Raw genomic sequence first — 7,286 nt, forward strand, 5'->3', positions numbered from 1 at the left:
TTGAATCCGGTGTTTACTATCGTGCTCTTCGTGTTGTCTTCTTTATTCCGGCGTTTGTTATTATTGTTGCGCCATGATTTCCCGTTTCCATCTCTAACTTCAGATGTACTGGGGTCGCTAGTGCTGCATCTGGCTAGCCAGCTGTCCTCACCCGCGCAAAAGCGGGTCATGAGGCTTGTTAATGCTGCCATTGTTCTCGGCTTTTCTTGGCCGAGGTGTCTGGCAAGCCATTCGTCACGGACGCTGTGCTTAAAAGCTGCCAAGGCTTCGGCATTCGGACAGTCGACAATTTGGTTCTTTTTAGTAAGAAACCTGTTCCAAATCGTCCACGTCCAGAGGTCGGACATAAGTCCCTTGAAAATTTTCCCGAAAAGCGTCTTCGAGCTCTTCCCAGCTTCCAATGGAGTTTTCAGGGAGGCTTTTAAGCCAGTGTCGAGCTGGCCCTTTGAGTTTGAGGGGTAAATACTTGATGGCGTGGAGATCATCTCCTCGAGCCATGTGGATATGGAGGATATAGTCCTCAATCCAGACCCCAGGGTCTGTTGTTCCGTCGTATGCCTCTATGTTTACGGGTTTGAATTCCTTTGGAAATTCATGCTCCAGCACCTCATCGGTGAAACATAGGGGGTGTGCGCACCCCTATATCTGGGTGTAGCGCGTTGTTTGGGTGATTGTTGTGTTGCATCGTATGCTGGAGGACGCTTGCGTGGTCCATAGATGGATCTGGTTTCGCCGTCCTTTTGATGCGATCCCTTGCGTAGACCGCGTATTGGCTTATGTGCGGCGTTGCTTGCCGCTTTATGTTGGCCGTGAGGTCGTCTATCTGGCCAGATGGCTGTTTTAATTTTTGGTTGTGGGGGGTCTAAGGCTCCTCATCGAATTCAGGTAGCAGCTTCCGCTTTGGGTAGCTCTTGGTGGGGCGATTGCCGCCGTACTTCGCTGATGTGTTGAGTACTTTGCTCCATCTGATTTGGAGTGTGTTCTGCGCAGCCTTGAGCCTTTGCTTCTGCTTTTTCAGGCTCCTCGCGGCGGCAACAAGCCTTTGACAGGCGTTCTGCTGCTCCGGGTGCCTGTCCGGCGTTATGTCGTCCGGACTATTATCTTTGATAGAATTGGTTTGTTCGGTTTGATTCTCCGTATTGCCGTGGTCCGGCAGTGTTTCGCCCTGCTCCAATGCTGGGTCTGTATGATCATTGTTTCTGCTGAGGCGGGGTTTGGGGCGGCACTTGCGCCGCCGCTTTGACTGCTTCTCGAGGGAACAAGCCTTTGGTGCGTCCTTCTGTTCCTCATCGTCGTGTTCTTTTGGTGTGTCCACCATGTATACGCCATATGATGAGGTGGACGTCCAACGCCCTGTGGGCGGTGGTTCCTCTTCGCCTCCTGCATCGTCGTCCATACCGTCGATGTCTTCGGAGTCGAAGTCGAGCATGTCGGTTGAGTCATCGACAGTGGCTATTAAGTGGGTGGTGGGTGGGCGTCGAATTCTTCATCATCCATATCTCAATCCTGTTGGCCATAATCCGGCCAGGGCTCTCCTGACAAAGAGAGAGACTTTAGTGAATTCAGAATGTCGCCGAAGGGCGAGTGCGGAAAGATATCCGCGGCGGTGAATTCCATGATCGGCGCCCAACCGGATTCGAGTGGCAGGGGCGCGGATGGTTCGGAGTCCGGAAAAGAGTCCGACACTTTGGAGTCACGGGCTGCGCAGAGGGTTAGGCAGGTGTTCGGCTCGATCGCCGTTGAGACTGCGGCCCCTGAGGCGGTGTCTAACCACCCGTCCTCGATTGGCGCAGTTGGCTCCGAGCTAAGGATCGGAGCTGATGCGGGCGCGGCCTATGGGGTACTGTTCGGTGGCAGAGCTAGGTCATACCCATCGCGATAGTGCGGCGCGCCCGGCTGTGGCTCAAATACGTCGAAGATCAAGTCTCCACGGATGTCGACTGTGTAGTTCAAACTTCCAAATCTAACCTGATGGCCAGGGCCGTAGCTTTCAATCTGCTCCAGATGGCCAAGCGAATTAGCCCGTGGTGCAAAGCCGCCGAATACGAAGATCTGTCCGGGGAGAAAAGTCTCACCCTGGACCGCATCGCCATCGATGATAGTAGGAGCCATCAAGCCTAACGGCGACGACACAGAGGACCTCTCAATGAAAGCACCAATGTCGGTGTCAAAACCGGCGGATCTCGGGTAGGGGGTCCCGAACTGTGCGTCTAGGCCGGATGGTAACAGGAGGCAGGGGATACGAAGTTTTACCCAGGTTTGGGCCCTCTTGATGGAGGTAAAACCCTACGTCCTGCTTGATTAATATTGATGATATGGGTAGTACAAGAGTAGATCTACCACGAGATCAGAGAGGCCAAACCCTAGAAGCTAGCCTATGGTATGATTGATGTTGTCCTACAGAGAGGGTTAGGGTTACACAAGGTCAGTTACAAAGGAGGAGATATCCATATACGTATTGCCTAGCTTGCCTTCCACGCCAAGTAGAGTCCCATCCGGACATGAGACGAAGTCTTCAATCTTGTATCTTCATAGTATAACAGTCCAGCCAATGGAGATAGTCTGGCTGTCCTGAGACCCCCTAATCCAGGACTACCTCAATCCACCTTGGATTCAAGACCCCCTCTTGGGCGGCCCCATCAAGACCTCCTCACGGAGAAGAACCGGTTACCCTATGTATCGTCCTTTGTTGGATTCGGATCTTGTATCTCTTTGTGTTTCGAGGATCTAGCACATGTGTGATCGTTTTTGTTGGTTTTAGTGTTTCTCTCGTGTTTCCCCTCTTGATTCCCCTCGTTTTCCCCCTAGTGTTCTTCGTGTTCATCGCGGGATCCGCTCCTTTCATGAAAGATCGGCCGATTAGGGTTCTACCCTACATCAGAGTGCGTATAATCCATGGGCTCAACATTAGTCATAAAGAACTCACATACTTATTGCAAAATTCTATTAGTTATCGAAATGAAGTACTACGTGCAAGCTCCTAGGGGGGTAGATTGGTAGGAAAAGACCATCGCTCGTCCCCGACCTCCGCTCATAAGGAAGACAATCAATAAATAAATCATGCTCTGACTTCATCACATAACGGTTCACCAAACGTGCATGCTACGGGAATCACAAACTTTAACACAAATATTTCTACAATCCACAATTACTCACTAGCATGACTCTAATATCACCATCTTCATATCTCAAAACAATCATAAGGAATCAAACTTCTCATAGTATTCAATGCACTTTATATGAAAGTTTTTATTATACCCATCTTGGATGTCTATCATATTGGGACTAAATTTATAACCAAGGTGAATTACCATGTTGTTTAGAGACTCTCAAAATAAAAAAGTGAAGCATGAGATTTCAACAATTTTTATAAAATAAAACCACCGCCATGCTCTAAAAAGATATAAGTGAAGCACTAGAGCAAAATTGCCTAGCTCAAAAGATATAAGTGAAGCACATAGAGTATTCTAATAAATCACAATTTATGCGTCTCCCTCTCAAAAGGTGTGTATATCAAGGATGATTGTGGAAAACTAAAATTCAAAGACTCATATCATACAAGATGCTCCAAGCAAAACACATATCAGGTGGTGAATAAAAATATAGCCTCAAGTAAAGTTACTGATAGACGAAGACGAAAGAGGGGATGCCTTTCGGGGCATCCCCAAGCTTAGTCTCTTGGTTGTCCTTGAATATTACCTATGGCATCCCCAAGCTTAGGCTCTTGCTACTCCTTATTCCATAGTCCATCAAATCCTTACCCAAAACTTGAAAACTTCACAACACAAAACTCAACAGAAAATCTCATGAGCTCCGATAGTATAAGAAAATAAATCACCACTTTTGGTACTATTGTGAACTCATTCTTTATTTATATTGGTGTAATATCTATTGTATTCCAACTTTTCCATGGTTCATACCCCCCAATACTACCAATAGATTCATCAAAATAAGCAAACAACACATAGAAAACAACACATAGAAAATAGAATCTGTCAAAAACAGAACAGTCTGTAGTAATCTGTAACTCTCTAACACTTCTCTAACTCCAACAATTCTGAAAACTTAGGACAACCTAATAAAAGTATTTATTAATCTTCTGCAAAAAGAACCAGTATTTTATCACACTTCTGTTAAAAATGAGAATTGTTTTCCTGAGCGCAAAAGTTTCTGGTTTTCAGCAAGATCAAATCAACTATCACCGTAAGCCATCCTAAAGGTCTTACTGGGCACACACACTAATTAAAACACAAAACCACATATAACCAGAGGCTAGATGAATTATTTATTGCAAAACAGAACCTAAAAAGCAAGAACGAAAATAAAATTGGGTTGCCTCCCAACAAGGGCTGTTGTTTAACGCCCTTAGCTAAGCATAAAAGCACGAATAGATCTAGGTATTGTCATCTTTGGTATGCAATCCATAAGTATATATCATAATAGATTCATATGGAAATTTAATTTTCTTTCTTGGAAAGTGTTCCATGCCCTTACTTAACGGAAATTAAAATCTAATGTTTCCTACTTTCATATCAATAATTGCACCAATCGTTCTAAGCAAAGGTCTACCAAGAATAATAGGACATGTAGGATTGCAATCTATCTAAAGAACAATGAAATCTATGGGCACATAATTCCTATTTGCAACAATAAGAACATCATTAATTATTCCCATAGGTTTCTTAATAGTGGAATGCGCAAGATGCAAATTTAAAGAACAATCATCAAATTCACGGAAACCTAGCACATCACATGAAGTTTTTGGAATCGTGGAAACACAAGCACCCAAATCACACAAAGCATGGCACTCATAATCTTTAATCTTAATCTTAATAGTAGGTTCCCACTCATCATAAAGTTTTCTAGGGATAGATACTTCCAATTCAAGCTTTTCTTCAAAAGATTGCATCATAGCATCAACAACATGTTTAGTAAAAGCTTTGTTTTGATTATAAGCATGAGGAGAATTCAACATGGATTGCAACAAGGAAATACAATCTACTAAAGAAAAATTATCATAATTAAATACCTTGAAATACAAAAGAGTGGATTCATTGCTACTTAAAGTTATGACCTCTCCAATCCCACTTTTATCAAATTTTGCATCAAGATCTAAAAACTCTGAATCATTGGGATGCCTTTTAACTAAAGTTGACTCATCTCCAGTCCCATCCTTATCAAGATTTATATTGGAAAACAAAGATTCAATAGGAGTCGCATCAATCACTTTAAGATCTTCATCATTATTTTCACGGAAATTAGAAGAACACATTTTTATAAACCAATCTTGTTTAGCATGCATCTTAGCGGTTCTTTCTTTGCACTCATCAATGGAAATTCTCATTGCTTTGATAGACTCATTAATATCATGCTTGGGTGGAATAGATTTAATTTCAAAGAATCAACATCAAGATAAATTCTATCCACGTTCCTAGCCAAATCATCAATCTTAAACAATTTTTCTTCAACCAAAGCATTGAAATTATTTTGCAAACTTATAAATTCTTTAACACTATTCTCAAAATCAGAGGGCATCTTATTATAATTTCCATAAGAATTGTTGTATGAATTACCATAATTATTATAGGATTTACTAGGAAACGACCTAGGATTAAAATTACCTCTATACGCGTTATTACCAAAATTGTTCCTACCAACAAAATTCAGATCCATAGATTCACTATTATTTTCAATCAAAGTAGACAAAGGCATATCATTAGGATCAATAGAAGCACTCTTGATAGCAAATAATTTCATAAGTTCATCCATCTTGCCACTCAAAACATTAATCTCTTCAATTGCATGCACTTTTTTACTAGTGGAAGATCTTTAGAATAATTAACCATAATATTATCTAGGAGTTTAGTATCTTCTCCTAAAGTAATTTCCATAAACGTGCCTCCTGCAGCTGAATCGACAAGATTTCTAGAAGCAAAATTCAATCCGGCATAAATTTTTTGTATAATCATCGACAAATTCAAACCATGAGTAGGGCAATTGCGTATCATCAATTTCATCCTCTCCCAAGATTGTGCAACATGTTCATGATCAGGTTGCTTAAAATTCATTATATCGTTCCTAAGGGAGATGATCTTAGCGGGGGGGAATACATGGAAATAAAAGAATCTTTACACTTATTCCATGAATAAATACTATTTTTAGGCAAAGATGAAAACCAAATTTTAGAACGATCTTGAAGTGAGAACGGAAATAGCTTCAATTTAACAATATCATTATCCACATCATCTTTTCTTTCGCATATCGCACAACTCAACGAAATTATTTAGATGGAATGCGGCATCTTCACTAGGAAGGCCGGAAAATTGATCTTTCATAACAAGATTCAGCAAACTGACATTAATTTCATTAGGTTCTGCACTAGTGGCAGGGGCAATCGGAGTACTAATAAAATCATTGTTATTAGTGTTGGAAAAGTCACACAATTTGGTATTCTCTTGAGCCATCGTGACAACGCAAGCAATCCAACACATGAGCACACAAAAAGCAAACGAAGAAGACGAACGAAAGAGGGGCGAAGAAAAGGCAAATCTTTTCGAAGATCATTTTAGAAGTGGGGGAGAGGAAAATGAGAGGCGAATGGTGAATAATGCAATGAAAGAGATCAAAGTTCACAATGGGTACTTGGTATGTCTTGACTTGGGGTAGATCTCCTCGGCAACGGCACCAGAAATTCTTCCTGCTACTTCTTGAGCTTGCGTTGGTTTTTCCCTTGAAGAGGAAAGGGTGATGCAGCAAAGTAGAGATAAGTATTTCCCTCAGTTTGAGAACCAAGGTATCAATCCAGTAGGAGACAACACACAAATCACCTAATACCTGCACAAACAATCAACCAACTTGCACCCCAACGCGATAAAGGGGTTGTCAATCCCTTCACGGTTACTTGCAAAACTGAGATCTGATGGAGATAAATAAACGGTATAGTAAATATTTCTGGTATTTTTGGTTTATAGATCGGGAAGTAAAAGATTGCAAAATAGTAGATCGAAAACTAATATTGTAGATAAGAAACTTGTATGATGGAAAATAGACCCGGGGGCCATAGGTTTCACTAGAGGCTTCTCTCGAGATAGCAAATAATATGGTGGGTGAACAAATTACTGCCGAGCAATTGATAGAAAAGCGCAAAGTTATGACGATATCTAAGGCAATGATCATGAATATAGGCATCACGCCCGTGTCAAGTAGACCGAAACGATTCTGCGTGTACTACTATTACTCCACACATCGCCCGACTCCTACCTGCATCTAGATTATTAACTTCATGA

Source organism: Triticum urartu, chromosome 4, assembly GCF_003073215.2.
Source record: "Triticum urartu cultivar G1812 chromosome 4, Tu2.1, whole genome shotgun sequence".
NCBI classification, from domain to species: Eukaryota; Viridiplantae; Streptophyta; class Magnoliopsida; order Poales; family Poaceae; genus Triticum; species Triticum urartu.